We start from the raw sequence: 24192 nt of genomic DNA, 5'->3' as shown, positions 1-24192 counted from the left end.
CGATCCGATGAAAATGCTTCGGAGGAAGGTGTTGCAATGCCAAGTTCAAAGTTAGTAAAATGCAGTGACAAGTTGAAACAAGTAATGGCTGAAGAGGCACTGTTTGATGAGGAAATTCTAGTGAAATCAAGTAGAAAGGGTAAGTCGAGTGTGAAGTCTAGTAAAAGAAAATTGGAAACTGTGAGGGAACCCGATTTTGTGAAGAAAGTGAAACGTGAAAGTATGTCCGGCAAAGAAAGATTGAGGTATGTCTGTGGGGTCGCACATTCGACCCAGAAATATCTGAGATGACTGGCATGAGACAAATCCTTGAAATGGTTGAATTTCAATAGTAGGGACATCTGTTCAAAGTGGATGTGCCCAAAGTCTATGAGGATGAGGTCCAAAGTTTTTATGCTGACCTCTTCACTGCTGAATCTGACCATAGTTGTGCACTGGTCAATGGAGTTGATATTGTTCTGGATGCTGCTCTGCTTGAAGACATACTTAAGGTCCCTGCTAATGGTATGTTTTCTGTCAAGGACGTATGCGATCAAATTTTAGGCATGTTATTGTAAAGAAGAGCAGTCCAGTATGGGGAACAAGTGCATAAAAAAGCTTTGCTTCCTATTTATCAGCTCCTGTTTGAGTTGGTAAACAAGGTCCTTCTACCCCATGCTGAGAGGAGGTCCATCACTTCCAAGTCTGATCTGTATTTCATGTAAGCACTGGATGGGTTCCTATTTGTTAATCTGCTAGCCATAATGATTGAGTACGTGCAAAAGGTGGCAATTTTCAAAGATAGAAACCATGGTCTTCCTTATGGATTTCTTCTCACGCATGTCTTCAAGTTCTTTGATGTGCCTTTGGGACATCCCAAGATAGGGACCAAGAAACAGACCTTCTCTTAAACTACTCTAGAAGAATGTGAATGTATTGAAAAAGGTGGAGGGGTAGGAAGCACTTCGACAATCTCACAGCTTATCAATGCCCATAATAGTGCTACTGAGGAGATTATGAAGTTGAAGGCAAGGAATGCCATTTTGGAGAGTCATCAGGCTCAAGGGGAACTAGGGTCAAATGCAGAGGTTGCTTGTCTGACTAAAGAAAATGCTGATCTCAGGCAACAAGTTGAGAACCTGAAGGAGAAACTGCTCGCAGAGCAAATGTCGGCCAATGCTCAAATTGATCTCGTTCTCAACACTCTTGCTACAACTTCTAAGACCTCTCCTTCTAGTGTTCCCTAGGCTAACCCTTCAGTGACCAGTTTCTAGATTATCTCTTTTGTTGTTGATGACTCTATAGTAGTTGTTTTTGCTTTTATTTTATGGTGTGGATGGAATTTCCTTGTACTGCTCCCGATGATAACATTCCAAATATGCCTTTTCTGTAATGGCAAAGGTTTATGTTTTATAAAAAGTAATGAAAACTATCCTCTTTTGCTATGAATGCTTATGTTTCTCTGCTTCTCTTTTCTATCATGTGGTATGCACATATGTGACATGAGTTAGCTAGTCTAGACTTCTTTATGTTGATTTGTCGCTTGTGTATTTTTAATGATGTCAAAAGAGGGAATAATAATTGAAACATGGATCTGATTAAGGGGGAAGCATAAAGTTAGGGGGAACTTGTGAAGTTCCTATTACTTTATCTGGTTTATTTTGCTCCGAATATGGGTTATCAATTTCTAAGTTTGTCATCATAAAAAATGGGGAAATTGATGGGTTTATAGTACCTTAGCTTTATGTTTTGATGATCTAACAAACTTACTGTCAAAGAACCAGAAAAGGGACTTGTCACACTTGGTACACAACTCAATCAATGTGTCACGACCCAAATCGATGGACCGCGATGGGCACCCGGTACCTTACTCAACCAAGTACCAACATAACATATCTTTTCATGTCATACTATCATAAATAACTGAGCCGAAGAGGCTACCGTGAAATAGGTAGGATACAACACGAAATACCAATCTATACATAAGACATACGGGCCTACAAGCCCAAAATAACCGCTCGTTCCCTGAATATATGCCGACAATGCCATACAATATCTTACGTACATGACATCTGTCTACAAGCCTCTAAGAATATGAAATTTTCATAAAGGTCGGGACAGAGTCCCACCATACTAATCAATACACATCTAAATCATACCAACCAAACAAGCAACTCCGAAGCAAATGGAGCGCACCAACATCTTCCGCTGAGCTGATAGCCTACTTGGAGGGCTCTCGACCTGTCTATCAAGACATGCGGGCATGAAACGCAGCGTCCCCAGGCAAAAGGGACGTCAGTACGAATAATGTACCAAGTATGTAAGACACATAAATAAGTACATAACATACATGGAAGAAATATAGAGTAATTGACTCAACCTGTAAGTCTGGATAACTCTGTAAATCATGAAATACTTTTAGTGTCATGCATATGCGTATGAATGTCATGTCGTGAATAGGTACATATTTCATAACATCGTCAGCCTCTGAGGGCATCCTATCATATCATATCAACCACTGTGGGTAAAATCATCAACGTATACCAGCTGATCATGTGGTGATGCGTATATAACACCGTAACCTTTTCCCATATCCCATATATATATATATATATATATATATACACACACACACACACACACATATATATATATATATATATATGCGTATATATACATACATATATATATATATATATGCGTATATATACATACATATATATATATATATGCGTATATAACGCCATCTTGGTCATGGGTCAATGTACATGTATAAATGCATGAAGTGCATATGAAATACGTTAATAAAATCTCTCGGTATGTCATAGGACCATTATGCCTCTGATTAATATCATAAAGTAAACTCTTTTCAACTTTGGTATTTTTTTGATACCCATGAACAGATGATAAAGTATTATGACACATGGAAATTCAAGAACATAGATATTTTTAATACTTCTATGAATAAAGTTATTCATGGAATTTGTGCATTTGCACGTTTCATTCGTATCGTATAGATCATGCCAAAAGAAAGAAGGGATAGCCTTAACATACCTGGAGTAGGGAAAAATCTGTATGATATTCTTGGAAAAGGCCGCACCGTACTTTCGTAGAATCACAAAATCTCGCGTTGCTAATGTGCTAAGAAATTTCGTCGGAATTACTTTGTTGCGAGACTTTTGTTAAAAGCTTGTTGGATGGAGTTGTAGCGTTGGTTTGGACATGTCTTGAATTTGTATTAAGAAGAAATCAGACTTGCATCAAACTTGTAAGAATTGCTCTTGTTTTTTATTGTAGTACTTTAGTATATAAAATATAAGGATTGAAGTGTTTGTTTTAGAATGAAATGTATTGAAAACTTGATGAGAATGGCTAACGCCCCACTTCTGATTGTAGTAAAATCAGGTTGTTTTCAAGAAATCAAGTTGTTTGTAAGGAATCAAATTATTTGTATTGAAAATCTTGGAAATGGAGTGTCTTGTACTTAATATGCTAAGTTGCCACTTAACTAAAATTGATCAAGAGTCATTTGGGCAAGAGTGGCTTGCTGCCACGTTGGTTTTCTCATCTTTATCCAATTGATTTTTTAATTAATTGTGTAATACCCCATTACCCAATAATTAACCAATTACTCGCATAATTAAGAATTATCTCAACTTACTTAAAATACTACTCTCTTTTAACATACCTTGTACACCTTACTAGCATGGTCATGTAGTACCTTATATGACACTAGTCCATAAATACCGGATATTTTAGCTCGGGCCGTATTTTATCCCAAAATACCAAACTTTGATGAAAATTCATTTTCTTTGACTTGCTTCCCCTTTCACCTTCACGAATTTACTCATCATTTGTGAAATTGCATAATCCTTGTAATCTCCAAATAATCTTTTACTTGGACTGATGTCAATTACCTTACGACAAATTCAACGTGCAATACTACAAGATGCAACATCGTCGTAACTTAATACTACAAAGCGGTAACATCACCATAGTGCAATACTGCAGGGCATAACATCATCGTAATATAATACTGTAGGACGTAACATCATCTTAATATTGCGGGGTGTAACATCATTCCCTCCTTTGAAACATTCGTCCTCTAATGTTGACTGATGTTTTTATCATTTTCATAACTTATAGCTCTTGTGAATACCTTAATACTCTTCTTACTATTTAAGCAGTTTCTCTGCGAATAAATCCAAGGTCTAGGGTACTCCCCCCTTTAGTCTTTTTGCTTATATCATGACTTGTGGTCGAAATCTTTCTAATCTCGCAACTGCTGCTACCTCTTGTCATGCAGCATGTATGACCCTGGCTTTGTAAGCGCGCTTGTGCGATTCATCTTCCCTTTTTCCTTTTATCTTTTAGTCAATTTCTAGGCCTTACTTTATAAATATATACAAGGCTTAATAGGATGCCTCTCTGGGCATCTATAGGTATACTGAATTTCTTTGATCAGTACTTTGTAGAACTTGCGAATATGGCCATATTTTATTTCATAGATATGGTTATCCATTCATATGACTTTACTGCATCTACATGGGTTATACTATACTATAATTTTCACTTCAATTTATCGTTATTGAGGTATGCTTACCAAGCTCCCAGTTACTTTTGTTGCCTATCCTTTAGGTATAAATCTCAGTCCTTTAATGCTCTTTCATTACCGTTCGTCTTAAGAATCATAGCCTAATCTCATGTCATACTTTGTAACTTGTATTTGTCCATTGTTGATTCATCTCAATGTTGATCTACAATCCTCTACTTGAAGACTTGAAACTTCTTACGTAATACATTGCCGCTAGGGCTTACGTTGCATTAAGGAATATTTGAAGTGATTCCCATAATCGTATTTCATAGTGTCTCAATGTGATTCACCTTATGGGGGTATCCTAATTTCGTGCCGCCAGCGAAATCTTTTCTCCTTCTCTTTTTTTTTCAAATCATTATTCAAACGAAGGCCCAAACGTCATCCTTTATCTGTCACAATTATACCCTCATTTTATTACCAGGTCAGCATTTTATTCTTTCTAAATGCTATTAATCTTAGACTCCTTTGAGTTCATTTAGGCTATACTGAACTTTCAATAACTTAGAGAAACCATTATCTCTCTTGTTTCCATGGACTTAATCCCGATGACTCATCCATTCTCGTCACCCTTTCACTTGCCTTTCCTCATCCTCACTCATGTTTTCTTAAAACTTTGTCGCTCTACCATACTTTAGCTTGCAACCTATACATATCCATTTATACTACTCGCAACTTTCCTTCAACTTGCTTGCACCATAGATTCCCTTATGTTATTCTGGAACGTCAAGTGAGACATCACATCGTCTCCAACTTTTCTCTACTCTCTTAACTAGATCTCTCAGTACTTAGAAACCATAGGCTAGAAGACATGCCGCTATCATTCCCGATTATTAGATCCCCGTGCTTATATCCTGTTATCCGAAGTATAGACTATTCACGATCTTCTGCCTTTGAGTATCTCGTACATTGTTCACCTTTACCTTACTTACCTTAAAATCTCGCATCATATCTTCTATCTCTTTCCTGACCTCCCTTCCACCTAGGTATAATTCACGTCCATAACTTGAAGCTCTATTATAATACTCGCACCTATGGTACATACACAATTCAATGAGAGTTTCATATTGACTTCTTATAAGGCTGGTACTTCTTCTAACTGGCTTTCTTGTAGAGCCATTATAGATTATGGGTGTTGTACTATCCCTCTTGTACCTTTAATATTAAAAGTGATCCTGCAATGTTCTCGATCACGATTTCGATAAGTTTTTAGGTCCAATAATCATACTCCTGATTTACTTAGTTGATGTAACTCCTTAATTTCCTCTTCCCTTTGATCAACCCTTGTGTAGGCTTAATCTATCTTCCGATCTGCGGATCATGGTATTAGTTATTAATTTAACCCTTCATGGACTCTATGGAATATCCAGGATACAATCTTCTAATAATTCAATCCTTTGTCTATGACCTGGACTCAATTCTCTCTTTTAACTTATACTGGAGTCTTCTCGGCTGATCATTAATCGAATAATTCCTTTCATTCCATTTTAGCTTTCTTCAAATGTAAGTAATTGCTTTTCCTAGTCTTTTTGTCCCTTGTTGTGTACCTACTTAGCTTATCTTAGTTCCCACGCATGGTGGAATATTTGTGAAACTCATATAATCTCGAATACTACCTTTGACTTTACTTCCCGTTCATTAGCCATGTTTGGTGCCACTTTCCTTTGGAGTTCTTACAATGTCGTTGCGAGACTGTTGTTACATGACCATTTCCTCTTTGGGTCGTTGTGCTTAGGTTGAAGCCTTCTTCCTTAGCTCCTCAGCCAGTCTTTCGTTATAGTACTTAGGGAGAACTCTTGACTCTCGTAAAGCTATGAGCTTATTACAGACCTTTTTTATGCCCTTCCTTTCCTATAATCATCCGTAGTTGTTTACCTCCGTGCCCTTATGCTTGTAGGGTTGCTTCTAAACTGATATTTTGACTGCCTTCCCAGTGGTACTTTCTTTTATTTCCATAACATCTATACGATACCTTTAACTACCACAACTCCTATCTGAATATTTCTCAAGGGTCCCGATGTCATATTGGCCAGACTGAATTCTCTATGTTGGGGTTCACTATGTTTATCTTGCACGATCAGTTGATTTGTCTGTATCATCTTGTCTAGTGATAATTAGGCTCGTCCTGAATTAACTGCTAACTACTCATTGGCTCGTCCTCATATTAATATTGTCGCGTAATATTTCTTGGGTTGTTTCATTTGTCCTAACTTACGTCTCACACTGGCTCCTTATCTATTAGTAACATCCCGGGAAGGAACCCTTACTTCCTTTCCTTGACGTCGTGCTTGCATAACTCGTAGCATATTTGTAGGGTTTGAATAAGTGTTATCTTATTCCTTTCTCATTTTCATCGCATTCCTCCTTTACCATTCCATAATTACTAGAACTACTTAATTCTGACTTAATGCTGTATCGCTCCATATTTCCCCCTTTAGGGAAGTACTAAGATTTAGTACTACGACGATCTACCTGTAGATGTTTTACCTCTTCATCTTTGGCGTCTTCTCACATTATCGATGACCCTTACTTGCCTTGCGGCAATCCTTCTGTACCAAGAATAATAAAATTCCTTACTCATGATGGTGACACCTAGTATAATTGGCACACACAGTTCCTTAAGTTTAACTTTACTCACATTGCTTGTTTTAGGGAAGTGTCTACCTGAATGACCATTCTCTGAATTTCTCATGAATCTTCTTTTGTGGTCCATTCTATTATCGCCGGAACGCAATTTGAAATTCTCATGATATTGACTATTATCAAATCACTTAGCCCCTAATTCACGTTTAGCTTCTTGTTCACCAATCCATACTAGTTTCTATTACTCTGGGGTCTAACTTTTCCTTTTGGTAATCACGTTAGAGTTGCGAACTTATTTCTCAAAATGAAGATATGATTTTATGGCCTATACTCCTTTGCTGTCTCAACTCTCAAGGAATGTCACCTCTCGTCTTTTCCTTCACTTGACTATAGACTCTACCATCTTTTTGACCTACCGTTGTCATCCATGTATTACATCTTACTCTTAATGCTTCATTAGCTCTCTTCCTATTTCCTGCTAACATTTCTTTCTATCACTTTCTTTTGAAATTTTTTAATAGGACGTTCCTTTGCTTTTAGTTTCCCTTTCTCCATCTACTATCTTTTCGGATTGCCTAGCATTCTTTCTTTACTAGGGATATGAGCCATATTAAGGTAACATTTATCCTTTCAAGGCTTCCAGTGCCTATCTTTATAGTACTCATATCTAGTTGTATTATTTCAGAGTGTACCATCTGGGTGTCGTACAAGGAGATTTTGTTAGCACATTTACAATATCCTTCGAAAATGTCGACTAATGAAAGCAATCCAACCATCATTTTAGGTTACTCTAACCCCAGTCGGTTCCTGATATTCGTCCTTCTCTTAACTATTTCTGTTAGCTCCCATGGAGCATAATTGAGATGGGAGTGACTAATTGTACATACCTCTGTTATTGTTGAATATAACTCAAAAAGCTTATATTCCCCTTCCTGAATTATAAACACTGTTAACCTTCACTAACTGGGCGCCTCGTACTCTTCTTCATCTCGCTTCTTTTGCTTGTTGAAACTTGTAGTTATTTTCTGAATCTCTCATTATCTTTCACGATTAAGGTGGATAGATATTCTTGCCTCAAGACTCCTTATCAAGAGGCTTACACCTTTCAGTACGCATATGATCCACTGAAGACCTCACGTTTACTTATCATAAGCATGATGCAAAGTCGAGTTCCTCTAACCCAACTCTTCCATAGCCATGCCTTTTACCAATCATCTTTCCAGAGGTAGGATCGTCTTATTAAGAATAAAATAGAAGTTAGGAATTTGAATTCTTACAACTGAGTTCTACTACACGATCTAGAGTAAGAAGAAAGAGTGACAGTCCTAAATGCCTTGTAGCCTCCTGCTTATAGGTGTGGTGCACGACACATCTATAAACAAGACTCTACTCGACACGACTTGTAGACTCCCTAGGACAAAACTACTCTGATACCACTTTTGTCACGACCCAAACTGATGGACCGCGATGGGCACCCGGTACCTTACTCAACCAAGTACCAACACAACATATCTTTTCATGTCATACTATCATAAATAACTGAGCCGAAGAGGCTACCGTGAAATAGGAAGGATACAACACGTAATACCAATCTATATATACGACATACGGGCCTACAAGCCCAAAATAACCGCTAGTTCCCTGAATATAGGCCGACAAGGCCATACAATATCTTACGTACATGACATCTGTCTACAAGCCTCTAAGAATATAAAATTTTCATAAAGGTCGGGACAGAGTCCCGCCATACCAATCAATACACGTCTAAATCATACCACCAAACAAGCAACTCCGAAGCAAATGGAGCGCACCAACATCTTCCGCTGAGTTGATAGCTTATTTGGAAGGCTCTCGACTTGTCTATCGAGACCTACGAGCATGAAACGCAGCGTCCCCAGGCAAAAGGGATGTCTGTACGAATAATGTACCGAGTATGTAAGGCACATAAATAAGGACATAACAGACATGGAAGAAATATAGAGTAATTGACTCAACATGTAAGTCTGGATAACTATGTAAATCATGAAATACTTTTAGTGTCATGCATATGCGTATAAATATCATATCGTGCATATGTATATGTTTCAATAACATCATCAGCCTCTGAGGGCATCCCATCATATCATATCGGCCACTGTAGGCAAAATCATTATCGTATACCAGCTGATCAGGTGTGGTGCGTATATAACGCTGTAACATTTTTCCATATCCCATATACATATATATATATATATATATATATATATATATATATATATATATGTATATGCGTGTATATATATGCGTATATATATATATGCGTATATATATATGCGTATATATATATATATATGCGTATATAATGCCATCTTGGTTATGGGTCAATGTACATGTATAAATGCATGAAGTGCATATGAAATACATTAATAAAATCTCTCTGTACATCATAAGACCATTATGCCTTTGATTAATATCATAAAGTAAACTCTTTTCAACTTTCTTATTTTTCTGAGACCTTGAACAGATGATAAAATATTATGACACATGGAAATTCAAGAACATAGATATTTCTAATACTTCTATGAATAGAGTCATTCATGGAATTTGTGAATTTGCACATTTCGTTCGTATCGTATGGATCATACCAAAATAAAGAAGGGATATCCTTAACATACATGGAGTAGGAAAAAATCCGTATGATATTCTTGGAAAAGGTCGCACCGTACTTTCTTAGAATCACAAAATCTCCCGTTGCTAATGTGCTAAGAAATTTTGTCGGAATTGCTTTGTTGCGAGACTTTTGTTAAAAGCTTGTTGGATGGAGTTGTAGCGTCGGCTTGGACATGTCTTGAATTTGTATTAAGAAGAAATCAGACTTGCATCAAACTTGTAAGAATTGCTCTTGTTTTTGATTGTAGTACTTTAGTATATAAAATATAAGGATTGAAGTGTTTGTTTTAGAATGAAATGTATTGAAAACTTGATGAGAATGGCTAACACCCCACTTCTGATTGTAGTAAAATCAGGTTGTTTTCAAGAAATCAAGTTGTTTGTAAGGAATCAAATTTTTGTATTGAAAATCTTGGAAATGAAGTGTCTTGTACTTAATATGCTATGTTGCCACCTAACTCAAATTGATCAAGAGTCATTTGGGCAAAGAGTGGTTTGCTGCCACGTTGGTTTTCTCATCTTTATCCAATCGATTTTTTAATTAATTGGGTAATACCCCATTACCCAATAATTAACCAATTACTTGCATAATTAAGAATTATCTCAACTTACTTAAAATACTACTCTTTTTTAACATACCTTGTACACCTTACTAGCATGGTCATGTAGAACCTTGTATGACACTAGTCCATAAATACCAGGTATTTTAGCTCTGGCCGAATTAATAGTAGGTATCTTCACCAAAGAACTGAGTAGAGAACACATTGAAAGAGATCGTCTAGAGTTGGGGTTGATCAAGCTCAACTAAGGACCTGATCCCTTGATGATTGGCTGTGTAAAGAAGGAAAGGTACAATGCTAAAAATGCTTTTCTGGTGGCATCTAACTCAATTCTATACCATTACAGGTATACACACATCGCAATTTCAGGAGAAAACAAGTATGCGTGACATTGCACTTCTAAGAGTGTTTGCTCAAATTTTCAAAAACCATCAAGGAACCTGGTTCCTGTGGTTCATGTTAGTAGCCTCTTCAATACTTATATGTCTTTTTAAACTGTTGAAGTTATATGTCATTAATTTATTCCCACCTCTCACCAAAATTTTAAAGTCTAAGATTTTAAACCTTTTTGAACTAACCCGTTGCCCCAAAAACCCATTTCCTTCTCTCACGCGCAACCAAAAATGATTCTTTTCTTCAAAACCAAAATCAACCTTGTCTAAAAAAGAATCCTTCTCTGCAAATATGCCAGAAGTGAACCTAGCTCTATCACCTTCCAAAATCCTAACTCTATTTGTGTGACGACCCGACCAGTTGTCTCATGAGTTACCGCTCCGTTTTCCCTATTTCTGATTCTTATTTCTTTGTCTATCGGTTCTATATGTGATCGGGTTGGTTGGCTCGGGTTCGAAAAGGATTTGGTAAGGTTTGAGACACTTAGTCTCTTTTGAGGAAGCTTAAGTTGAAAAAGTCAATCGAATGTTGACTTATATGTTAGAGGGCACGGATGTGAGTTCTGATGGTTCGGATAGCTTCAGGAGGTGATTTGGGACTTAGGAGCGTGATCAGAATGTATTTTGGAGGTCCGGAGTAGATTTAGGCTTGAATTGGCGAAATTGGTATTTTGGCGATTTCCGGTTGGTGGGTGAGATTTTGATATAGGGGTTGGAATAGAATTCTGAGAGTTGTAGTAGTTCTATTTTGTCATTTGGGATGTGTGTGCAAAAATTTAGGTCATTTGGATGTGGTTTGGTTGGGTTTTTGATCAAAAGCGTAATTTAAAAGATTTTGGAATTCTTAGGCTTGAATCCGATGCGAATTTGGTGTTTTGATGTTGTTTTGAGCATTTCGAAGGTTGGAACAAGTTTGAATGAGGTTATGGGATATGTTGGCATGTTTGGTTGAGGTCCCGGGGGCCTTGGGTGAGTTTCGGGTGGTCAATCGGACCATATCATGATGTTTGGAATTGTAGAAAAATGCAGATCAGTGTTGCAGAGAAATGACCTTCGCGTTCGCGAGTGGGTCCTCACATTCGCGAAGGGTCAGTTGATGAGGGCTGGGATTTAAGCCTTCGCATTCGCGAGGAAGGGTCTGCGTTTACGAAGGGCTGGGTGTTTGGTCATCGCTTTCGCGTGAAGTGGATCGCGTTCGCGTAGAGGAATTTGGTCAGCTGGACTTGAAGTATTTTTATTCATCGCAATCGCGAGAGGGGTAACACGATCGCGAAGAGTGGTCTGAGGAAAGCATCGCGTTCGCAATGGGAAGGTCGCGATCGCGAAGAGTAATATTTGGTCAAAGTTGATTTGTGCTTCGCGAACGCGAGGCATTGACCGCGTTCGCGAAGAAGGATTTCAGGCCTGGGCAGAATGTTTAAATAGTAATCTTGTCCGCAATTTTGGGGTTTATTTTCACCATTGTTGAGCGTTTTTGGAGCTTTTTGAAAAGGATTGAAGGGGGATTCAAGGGGAATCACTTGGAGGTAGGATTCATGGACTTAGAACTCGATTCTAAGGTGAAATCTACCTAAATAATCATGGAAATTAAGCCTAAAATGGAAGAATTAGGGCTTGAAATTGGAGACCTAGAAATGGGTATTTGAGAGGTCATTTGTGGTTGGATTTTGATACTTTTGGCATGTATGAACTCGGGGAGTGATAAGGAATCCATTGATGTGATTTTTACCGTAATCTGAGATGTGGGCTCGGGGGTTGGATTTTGGTTATTTCGGAATTTATGTTGTAAATTGCATATTTTTGCTTGGGCTTCGTTCCCTTCACATATTTTGACGCCGTGATTCTAATTTTGGATGACGCGAGTGGAGGCCGATTCGAGGGGCAAAGGCATCGTGGGCTAGAGTTTGCACCAGTTTGAGGTGAGTAATGACTGTAAACGATGTCCTAAGGATATAAAACCTGGATTTGCACATCGTTGTGCTATATTGAGGTGACGCACACGCTAGATGACGAGCGTGTGGTCGTGCACTATTGGGGATTGTGACTTAGTCCATCCCGAATGACTGTTTTACCACATATTTGGCTGAAAACTATTTGCTATCATCATATTTTGGGCTGAATGCTATTTTTGGGCTTCGTGCCAACTATTTGAACCCTTAGGGGATTTTTATTGATATTTCCTCACTATTTTGACTTTATACTTGAACTCAGTCATGCTATATTCTATTATTTTTCATAACTCAGCCATGTTTACTCTACTTTAACACTTAAATAACATTTTAAATGATATTTTGGGCTGAGCATTATATTTTACTATTGCCCGAGTGGCTGTGAGATTCTGATTGAGTAAGGCCGAGGGCCTATGTTGTGAGGAAACAATGATTATGATTGTGAGGCCGAGGGCTTGAGATATGTATGCCACGAGGTGGCTTGTTGATATGAGACCGAGGGCCTAGTGATGGTGCCACGAGATGGCTTGATGTTGTGCTTGGGTCATAATGGGCCCCTCTAGGAGTCTGCACACCTCCAGTAAGCGCGGGTACCCATTGTGATGTGAGAGATAGCCCGAGGGACTGGTATTGTTGACATTGTGCCCGAGGGGCAATCCTTTATGTGCTTATCTATCTTATTTGTCTGTCATTTACCTGTTTAATTGTTAATTAGGCATTTCATGAAGTTTAAACTGAACTTCAATGATTTTACACATCTTTATTGAATCAATGTTCTTACATGTTTTTACTGCTTCATTATAGCCTGTAATGTGCCTTATGTGTTTTCATATCTCTCAATCGTTTATTTATTATTATTACTCACTGAGTTGGAGTACTCACTTTACTCCCTGCACCCTGTGTGCAGATTCAGGCGTTGCTGATCCCGCTAGCAAGTGTTGATCTATCTAGCTCGGGCGGATTCGAAGATTCTCTAGGTAGGTGCCGGCGTTCGCAGCCTAGAGCTTCTTCACATATCTTATTTTCTTTGTTTTAGACCTGTATTGGAGTATGTAGACCCTTCTTGTAATTATCCAGATTTGTAATTGCTCATGACTAGTGACACCTTGGTATCGGGCTATGTTGGGTTTATCTTCCACAACTGTACTGTTAACTGTTCACTTTTGGGATAATTATCATGTTTTAGACTTAAATTCATATTGTTTGAATGCTTAAAACTGAAATGGAAAGTGTCGGCTGGCCTTGTCTTCACGAGAGGCGCCATCATGACCGAGTTCGGGTTTAGGGTCGTAACAAGTTGAATCGAAACCCCAAGAAGTCTTTAGTAGATTTTGATGGGACTTTAATTGAAAGGGAACATGGTAGATCTAATATTCTGGAGAGTAAGACTAAAATTGTTGTTGGGTTTATAGAAGCCTTGAAAATGGATAAATTGGTGAATGTGCTGGAAAAGGGGGAATTGAATGAGGGACCTGGTCCCTCAAATCCTTTTTAGGATGTTAATTCTGATGATGACATTTTTCTTATGAGTTCTATGCTTAAATGAGCCTCTGATCCAGTAAAAAAGATTGATGAAAAGTAGGCTGATTGATGATAAAATGGTGTGACCTACTGATGTGATGAATGTAGTAGAGAGAATAAAGCCGAAAAATCTTCACATATGAGAAAGAATTCAAAATAAAGATCAAAATGGAGAAAAGTAAGTTGGCCGAAAAATATGCAACAGATGATAAGGGTGAACAGATTGAGAAGAAGAAGAAGAAGAAAAAGAAGAAGAAGGAGACATAGCTGCTCAGGAAAAGAAAGGATATTGTGATGGTTCCTTACAGAAGTAAAAAGTTGAGTTATCAGATCTGGAGAGGTAGAAGACTCTGAAGTCTCAAAAAGTGTTGTTAGACAGAGTGTTAACTTTGATATTGCTGATAAATGAAGGAACTTCTTGACATTGTTGAGTTCCAAAAATAGAATCACCTTTTTGTTTCTCCAAGTCCCAACGTTTATGACGAAGAAGTAAAAACTGGGATTGAGTTTATTCTTGATAAGGAGAAGCTTGGGAGATTCTTGGTGATCTGATTAATGGTTCAACTTACTCAGATAGGCAGAAAATCAATTCCTTATGAACCTTGACAGAATAAAATGCTCATTTGAAGATTGAGAATGAAAGATTGAGGAAACAGGTGGAGGACCTGAGAAAGTAGATGATCATTGACCAAAGGATTGTGAATGAATGAATGGACACGCTCATCAAGGCCTTATCCCTTACTTTTCTTCCTGCCCGGTGATCCATATCTTTCACTCCTTCCAAATTCCCTCGGATTCCCATATTCTTTTGATCCCTATGTTTGATGGAATTGGTAATTTAGTTGTTTAAATTGTCATATTCTGTATTATTGAAACTACTATGCATTTGTTATAATTACTCTACTATTGACAATCACTCTATTTTGTGCAATGACATTCACTTATTATTCTTGTTATTATTTATGTTGTGTGCATGAGTTAATGTTGCTGAACTTCTTTTTGGTTATGCTTCTTCTGTTATTCTTTTCAATGATGCCAGAAGGGGGAAGTTACATAGGTATCAACAGTGGGGAGGAACATAATCGAATTGATATGTTGTGTTGTGCATGAAAGATAGTTCTGCTTTGCAGGGGGAACATTGCTGATAACATGTTGATTACATGTCTGATCCGTAGGGAAACATGTGAGGAATCTGGTTCTCGGGGGGACCATCAATTTTGTGTTTAACATTATCAAAAAGGGGAAAATTGCTCTAAGTTACGTTATTTCTTGTTTTGATGATTTGCCAAACGTTCTCGAGGAACTAGGTAGGGACCAGATGTGATCAATACATGTAAGGAATTAGATTCTCAAGGGAAATATCAATTCTAGGTTTGTCATTATAAAAAAAAGGAGAAATTGATAAGTTATGCTATTTTGTATTTTGTTGATTTGCCAAACGCTCTCGAGAAACCAGATAGGGACTAGATGTGATCAGTTCCTTGGTCGTCGTACAGTTAACTCTACAGTTGTAAAAGCTATTGCACTGTATCGACTAACAACAGATATGTTACATAAAAATTGAAAGGGAGGAAACAGGTTCTTACAGGGAATATGACTGATTCATAGGGGGAACAATGTGCAGATCTGGTTCTCATGGGGAATATCAACTCTAAGTTTGTCATCATCAAAAAGGGAAATATTGATAAGTTATGTGTCATTTGTTTTAATGATTTGACAAACTTCATAAGAGAACCAGATAAGAAAATGTGCAAATCTAGTTCTGAGGGAGAACATCAACACTAAGTTTTTCATCATCAAAAAGGGAAAAATTGATAAGTTATGTGTCCTTTTTTTAATGATTTGACAAACTTCATGAGAGAACCAGATAAGGAACCTGAAATAATTAGTTCTTTTGCGTTCAGAGTAACTAGTCTGATGTCTAGTTCAACTCTCAATGAAATCAGTTAAGGGAACAACAGAGGGAACAAATAGAGATCAGTTCCTCCGGTTATAGTACAAATCAACTCTTTACAGCTGTTAAAGATGCTACACTATTGCACTGTACACGCAATAGTGCAACAGTCACTATTTGAAGCATGCTGTGTACTGGATATTTTCTTACATCATCCCAATGACATAACACACACATATTATCAACATAAGGGATTTTATCTCTCCAACACTTGCAAATCCAATAATCATATTCTCTCAAGTGCTACCCACCACCTCTCTCAAGAACAAAAGTTGCATCAACCTCATGGACCAGATCCAAAGATTAAAGATATCTTAAGTCCTTAGGTTTGTTGAGTCTTTATTATTTTGTTCTTCATTTGCAATCCTACACTACTTTCAAGAAGTGTCTTTGTAGAGACAAATTTAAACCACTGTTTGGTTTAGTTTCTTGACTAGAGTTAGTCAAGGTTTGTTGCTTTGTAATAGAATTATTGCAAAGGGCTTACAATAGAGTTATTGTAAGGGGCTAGGGATTAAGAGTGTAATTCCTAGATTGAAATAAGTTGTAACATGAAGTTTGCTCGGTTTAGTGGAGTTGCAATCCTACCAGGACAGGTCATGGTTTTTAATCCCTTGAACAAGGAGTTTTTCACGTATATATCGTGTGTTCTTTATTTGCTGTCGATTTACTGTGGGAACAGATAGAGAACCGAATTCCCTATACTATTTGGTTTTATAGTTTGTTGCTTACTGTGGGAACGAATAGAGAACCATGTTCTCTATACAGTTTGGTGGACTACAACAATGCAGCAGTCACTGTTCGAAGCACGTTGTGTACCAGATATTTAATTACATCATCCCAATGATATCACACACACATATTATCAACATGAGGCAAGGGATTTTATATCTCCAACACATGCAAATCCAAAAATCATATTCTCTCAACTGCTAGCCACCACCTCTCTCAAGAATAAAAGTTGTTGCAACCTCAAGGACCAGATCAAAAGATTGAAGATATCTTAAGTCCTTAGGTTTGTTGAGTCTTTGTTATTTTGTTCTTCATTTATAATCCTACACTACTTTCAAGAAGGGTCTTTGTAGGACAGATTTAAACCACTGTTTGGTTTAGTTTCTTGACTAGAGTTAGTCAAGGTTTGTTGCTTTGTAATAGATTTATTGCAAAGGGCTTACAATAGAGTTATTGTAGGGGGTAAGGGATTAAGAGTTTAATTCCTAGATTGTAATAGGTTGTCAATCTGAAGTTTGCTCGGTTTAGTGGAGTTGAATTCCTACTAGGGTAAGTCGTGATTTTTAATCCCTTGAGTAAGGAGTTTTTCATGTAAATATCGCGTGTTATTTATTTACTGCCAATTTACTTTGGGAACAGATAGAGAACCTGGTTCCCTATACTATTTGGTTTTACAGTCTATTGCTTGGTTCTCTATACAGTTTGGTAGACTCTTAGTTTCTATCATTAACCAACATTTTAGTGAGGGTTTAGAGTGGTGAAAGTGACAAAAGATTGATAAAAGTTGGAAAGAACCAAGGTAAAGGTACATGGCTCCCTCGCGCCAGCTCCCACGTCACGGGAAGGTTGTGCTTGAGCTCAGGAATTGCTCGCTCTAGCATGCATTGTGCCGGGCATTTTTTATATATACTCACTTTTGGGGGCTTCATTGAAGTTATACCCGCATTGTACAAAATTTTACAAAATATACTCGTTCGGGTCAGAAGTTATTCAATCTCTTCTATGCAACTTCAGATTTCAAATTTGAAATTTTTCTATCTATCAAATGAATCTTCAGGATTCTAATCTTAAATAGTTTAATCTTTTCAATGGAACTTCAGTAATTTAAATCTGAAGTTAAGCTTGTCAAACCTAACTTCACACATAAAATTCTGAAGTTAACTTTATAATACTCAAGATAATAACTAGCCTAAACCCATAATTATTAAACCCCAAAAATCATTTGTCCGCTTCATACAAACCAAACAAGTTACATGTTGAGTGATATAACAATGAATTTGAAAGAAAAATAGACATACTTGGGAACGATCGATCTGGAAAATATAATAGGCAACAAAATTCTTTTGGATGATGTTTTTAATACCAAAGCGCTCAAAGATTTGTGATTAAGGAGGTTGTTTTTCTATGTCGATCTCCACCAGATGAATAAGGAAATAAAAAAGGAGAAGAAAAAGCAGCATCATCATCAAAACGGCAATTTGAAGTTTCTCCTAACTTGGATACAAGTTAATGGTTTTAAAAAAATGAGTTTAAGTTAAAACAGGGTGACCAAATAGGACACCCCATGAAAAAATGGGTTAACACATTGTGTAAAGAACCGCAAGAGAAGACATCAAGAAATTGAGGGATAATGAACTCTTGATGGCCACGAGAGCAGCTGCCATTCAGGAAAGAGAGAGCATGCGATAGCTCTTGAATCGCGAGATCTAGTGCTATACTCTCATGTCTACACAGACAAATTGACATTTTTAACATGTATGTTCATTTGTGTATGCTGTCAAATATTTCATGATTTGTAAGATGTAAGTTACTTATTACACCAGGTCTGTTATTATTGTTATTTGCTAGATGTAAGTTCACCTAATCAGTAAATAAATTTGTTGGTGAAATCGGTTTAGTATCACTATGATTATATCCAAGCAATACATGGGCTTGCTGCCGCATCGTGTTTGTTACATGCTTGTTGGGGGACACCTTATGGGCGCAGGGCCGGAGCTACAATAGTGAACCCAGTAACTTTTGCTGGGACCCTGTATTTACATTGAAAATTTTATTGAAAGTATATAAATATACAATGGCGAAACCAGTAACAAAATAGCTCTGGGTTCAGTGCTAATCGTTCTGGGTTCGGAATCCGCATTTACGGTGGAACACGCGGGTTCGATTCTGCCCAGAAGCAGTTAAAATTTTTTCCTTTTTAACAACGTTTTCCTTTTCATTTTTTTTGGAAAAAACACACAAACTTATTACTACTAAGATAAAAAAGGAAAAGACAAAAGCTCCAAAACAGCCCCAACTGTCCTTTACTTCTTTGAGAGAGTTATTCCCCAATCAAAATCAAAAGAAAAGTGTGGGAAATAGTTAAGGTTTTAAATTTTTTTTGTCATTTTGTAAAATCAAAAGTACCAACTAGTCATATTTTTTACAAGGTTCATCCCTGCTATTTTATCTTATTTTCTTCTTTTATTTGTTTGCCTTTCTTTTATCTTTTGATTTTTTAAGTAATGTTACTTGATTTTAAATTTTTTGATTCTAAAGGTTGAATTTTTCATTTCGCATTTTATATTTATATTTGTCTGTTTCCCCTAAAATTTTAGACCCATCTCTTAACCTTTTCTCAGTTTTGCCACGTGAATATGATTTGTGTATTAGTTGGAGGGTCGACCATAGATTATGTTCTTTTTCATTTCTTATATTTATATATGGATTCAAAAGTTTCATTGACAAACACTAAGCGATTTAAATCTTCAACTATTTTATTGTGCAAAATCAAATTAAAGTGAGATGTTCAATTTGTAATGGTTGACGACAAACTAGTTTTTTCAAAATAAAAAAAATTATTTTTTGGAAATATTTGTTTAGGCCAGAAAGGATGTGGCCATTAAGCCAGTGAGGGAACATTGCATCATCTAATAACCTTCTATTAGCAAAAAGAAAAAAGGAAAACAAAAAATCTTTTCTATGCCTCTAGTATTGATTATGTAGTGAACATTGAAAACAAATATTCACGAGATATGAAAACTTGTTTATTTGTTTAAATTTGATGTTTTCTTGGTCACTGCAATGGTGGAAAGAACTTTAACTTTTATAAATTTTTACATTGGTGATAACTTTCTGAATCAGGGGCGGAGCTAGAGCGCTGCCATCGGGTTCGGCCGAAGCCAGTAGCTTTGCTTCGAACCCTGTATTTGTCTTAAAAAATTTATTGAATATATATAAATTATTAGTTTAGAACCCAGTAAATTAAAACGATTAGAATCCTGAACCAATAAACTTGAAATCCTGGTGTAAAAATGGCATGTGGTAGCCACTAAGTAAGGTGGTCTTTATTTTGTATCCACTAATTCTAATGTTGAGCAAAAATATCCACTACTCTATTAAAATTATTTTGAAAATACAGTTTTACCCTTTCTTCAATTCTTATATTCCCAAACCCTTGTTTTATTCGTTCAGAGGGAAAATTTGAGAGCGAAAAATTCAGAGGCAAGTTTCGCGTGCTCCTCAGTATTTGTATCGTCCTAGCATGCAAACCAGCTACACTTAATCTTTCTTATTCATCATCTTCTCTCTCATCTTCTCTCCATTGAACGATCGAACTGGTATTTTTTTTTTGCTTTTATGCATTTTTGTTTTTGTATATGTGTAATCACGGTCAATGTTGTGTCAAGTATGTGTGAAATTTCAAAAATAATAATTATAAGTTGATTCAGTGTCGAATAAGTAGATTTTGGTGAGGAAGTTATTCAGAAATTTTTGGTATTGAAATGTGTTTGCGTTTCAATCAGTATATTTGATTATGTAAGGACATTTCATAAAAATAGTCGTACGAATTCATAAGCTAACTGTGTTTATGAATTTTTAGTTAACTGTGTTCATAAAAGTTAAGGACCAAGTGTCATTAACTTTTGAACTTGAAACTTGAAGTTCAGGACCAAGTGTCCTTAACTTTGGAACTTGAAACTTGAAGTTCAGGACCAAGTGTCCTTAACTTTTCAACTAAAAACTATAAGTTAAGGACTGTCTGTTCTTAACTTTTTAACTTGTAGCTCTAAGTTCAGGACCAAGTGTCCTTAACTTTTGAACTTGTAAGTCAAAGTTCAGGACTAAGTGTCCTTAACTTTTGAACTTGGAATTCAAAGTTAAGGAACAAGTGTCCTTTACTTTTGAACTTGAAACTTGAAGTTCAAGACCAAGTATCCTTAATTTTTCAACTTGAAACTATAAGTTAAGGACTGCTTGTCCTTAACTTTTTAACTTGAAACTTGAAGTTAAGGACCAAGTGTCCTTAACTTGTGAACTTGAAAGTTGAAGTTCAGGACTAAGTGCCCCGAACTTTTCAACTTGTAACTGTAAGTCCTAATCTTTTATGTTCTTTTTCCTTCTTTGTAGTGTGCTAATGGAAGGAGATCGTATGTTAGACTTTGATGTTTAGCGTAATTTAATGAGCTATTGGAAAAGAGATTTACAATATAAGGAAATAATCAAATGTTTTTTGTCGAACAGGCAGTGGAAGAAGTTGAGGGATGGTATTTTCGAAAATGTTTTCCGATTATAAAGTGTGAAGTTCTGTGGTAAACTTATTCACTGTGTATTGCTTTCAGAAATTGTAAATAATGACCCTGATTTGATGACATTCATGGTTTTTGACCATGAAATTAAGTTTACACGTGAAACATTTTATATAATTACTAGTTTGAAGTGTTATTCTTCACTGGACATCAAAGGTTTGCATGAAAAAGAGAATAGGCTTTCAAAAGTCTATTTTCCCGGAAAGGATAGAGTTGAGTTGGGTGATTTGTTTAATTTTATTAGTACTCACCGAAATGGTGCATCATTTGTAGGCAGCGATGATGATGCTGTGAAGTTGGCAACAATTTATTTTGTTGAATCTGTTTTGATGGGGAAGCGGAAGAATAGGAATGTGTCCGAGCAGATAATGAAAATTGTAGATGATGATGAACTCTGCTCTTCTTTCAACTGGGGCTCTCTTTGTTATGAAACGTTATTAAAATCATTGAAGAGTTGTTTGAAGCCCAATGAGAATGAGAATGAGAAAGAGAAAGAGAAAGATAAAGATAAAGACAAGGATAACTACACTATACTTGGCTTTCCTTTTGCTTTTTGTGTTTGGATTATGGAAGTATTGTTTATTTTCCAAGAAAACAATTTGTGAACTTCCGAGAATGTGATTTTCCTCGGATGTTATGTTATTCAGAAATGAAATCTCCATAATATGAATCTCTGTGTAAAAAATACTTCCATAATAAAAATGTAAGTTAATCTAATTACTAGCTATTTTTTTGTTTATTTGTTTTAGTTCTAAAAACTTATGTTTTTTTGTTATATAATAGGTGTATAATTTGATCGAGGTGACACCATTTATCCTATTGAAGAAGATACAGATCATGTTAGTGTGCATGAGCCAATTTCTCAAGATCAAAGCTCAATGCCTTCTTCCACACGATTTGATGAAGCCATGCTTAAGGAAATTGTTAAAGTAGGTTTTCTGTCTTTGAATAGCATTAGTTTTTTATTTGATTGTTTTTGCTTAAGAGACTTTTTTGTTTTTATGGTTTTTGATTCAGAGATTATTAGAGAAGTTTAAAAAGGATTTGCAGGCTAAAGTTACTAGAATAAATCAGAAAATATCTGTATCAGAAAAAAAGATTCAAAATGATATCAAGGTAATATCATTAATTTCAGTTAGCCTAAGTTCAGGACCTTGTGTCCTTAACTTTTGAACTTGTAACTATAAGTTAAGTAATGCCTGTCCTAAACTTCTTTACTTGTAAGTCTAAGTTCAGGACCATCTGTCCTGAACTTTTGAACTTGAAACTTGAAGTTCAGGACCATGGTCCTTAACTTTTGAACTTGGAATTCAAAGTTAAGGACTGTCTGTCCTTAACTTTTGAACTTTGAAACTTGAAGTTAATTGTCCTTAAATTTTGATCTTGTAACTATAAGTTAAGGACTGCCTGTCCTTAACTTTTGAACTTGAAACTTGATGTTTAGGACCAAGTATCATTAACTTTTGAACTTGTAAGTCTAAGTTCAGGACCATCTGTCCTGAACTTTTGAACTTGAAACTTGAAATCTAGGACCAAGTGTCCTTAACTTTTCAATTTGAAACTTGAAGTTCAGGACCTATTGTCCTTAACTTTTTAACTTGTAATTCAAAGTTAAGGACTGCATATCCTTATCTTTTGAACTTAAACTTGAAGTTTAGGACCAAGTATCTTTAGCTTTTGAACTTGTTACTCTAAGTTAAGGACTACTTGCCCTTAACTTTTTTACTTGTAACTTGAAGTTTAGGACTACTTGTCCTTAACTTTCTTACTTAGTTTCTTTCACAGGATTTAAAGAAAAGTCTAGGATCAAAGATTGATACTTTGTTGAAGATTTTTGTGAAACCTGATGAAAGGAACATAGAGAGAGAATCTAGTGTTCCAATTACTAAAGATGGAGTTGATGATCATTGTGATGGTACATAACCTACTGTTACAATTAACAAAGATGCAGGTGGTGATGAATGTGATGATACAGATGTGCATGTAGAAGTTTAGTATGAAAGCGATTACAAAGATGCACATCTAGATGATGAAACTGATATTGGCACTGAAATTAGGAAAGGTTAGATATAGATTTTGAATTTTTTTCATTGAAATTTATATTCAATAGCGTAATTGTCATGACCTGGATTTCCCTCCACCCTCGAGAGTCGTGATGGCGCCTACTCGTGGAAGCTAGGCAAGCCGAATATTGCGAATTTATCTCCCATTTTATTTAAACATATTAAACAATGTAAAATACTAAGTAGTTAAACAACGGAATAAGATTAAACAAGCAGAAATTGCGGAAGCCGAAACTTAATATTCCAATCGAACGCTGCTACATAATTTGAAGTACAATACTACCCAGAACTGGAGTCACAGCTACACAGACAGTCTAAGAACACTACAAACAAAGTCTGAATGAAATACATAAGTCTGTCTTTGAATAGGTGAAAACAGAAAAAAAGGAAAGATAGGAGGTGACGCCAAGGCCCGCGGACATCTGCAAAACTACCTTGGGTCGCCTGTTGGACTGAAGGCAGCAACCTGACTGCGGTCAAAACGCTCCGGTACCAGTATCTACACACAATGCAGAGTGTAGTATCAGCACAACCGACCCCATGTGCTGGTAAGTGCCTAGCCTAACCTCGGTGAAGTAGTGACGAGGCTAGGACCAGACTACCAAATAAACCTGTGCAGTTAAATCATATACAGTAGAAATAGAAGCA

This window comes from Nicotiana tabacum, chromosome 22 (genome assembly GCF_000715075.1).
Source record: "Nicotiana tabacum cultivar K326 chromosome 22, ASM71507v2, whole genome shotgun sequence".
NCBI lineage: Eukaryota > Viridiplantae > Streptophyta > Magnoliopsida > Solanales > Solanaceae > Nicotiana > Nicotiana tabacum.
Note: the sequence above shows the minus strand (reverse complement) of the source record.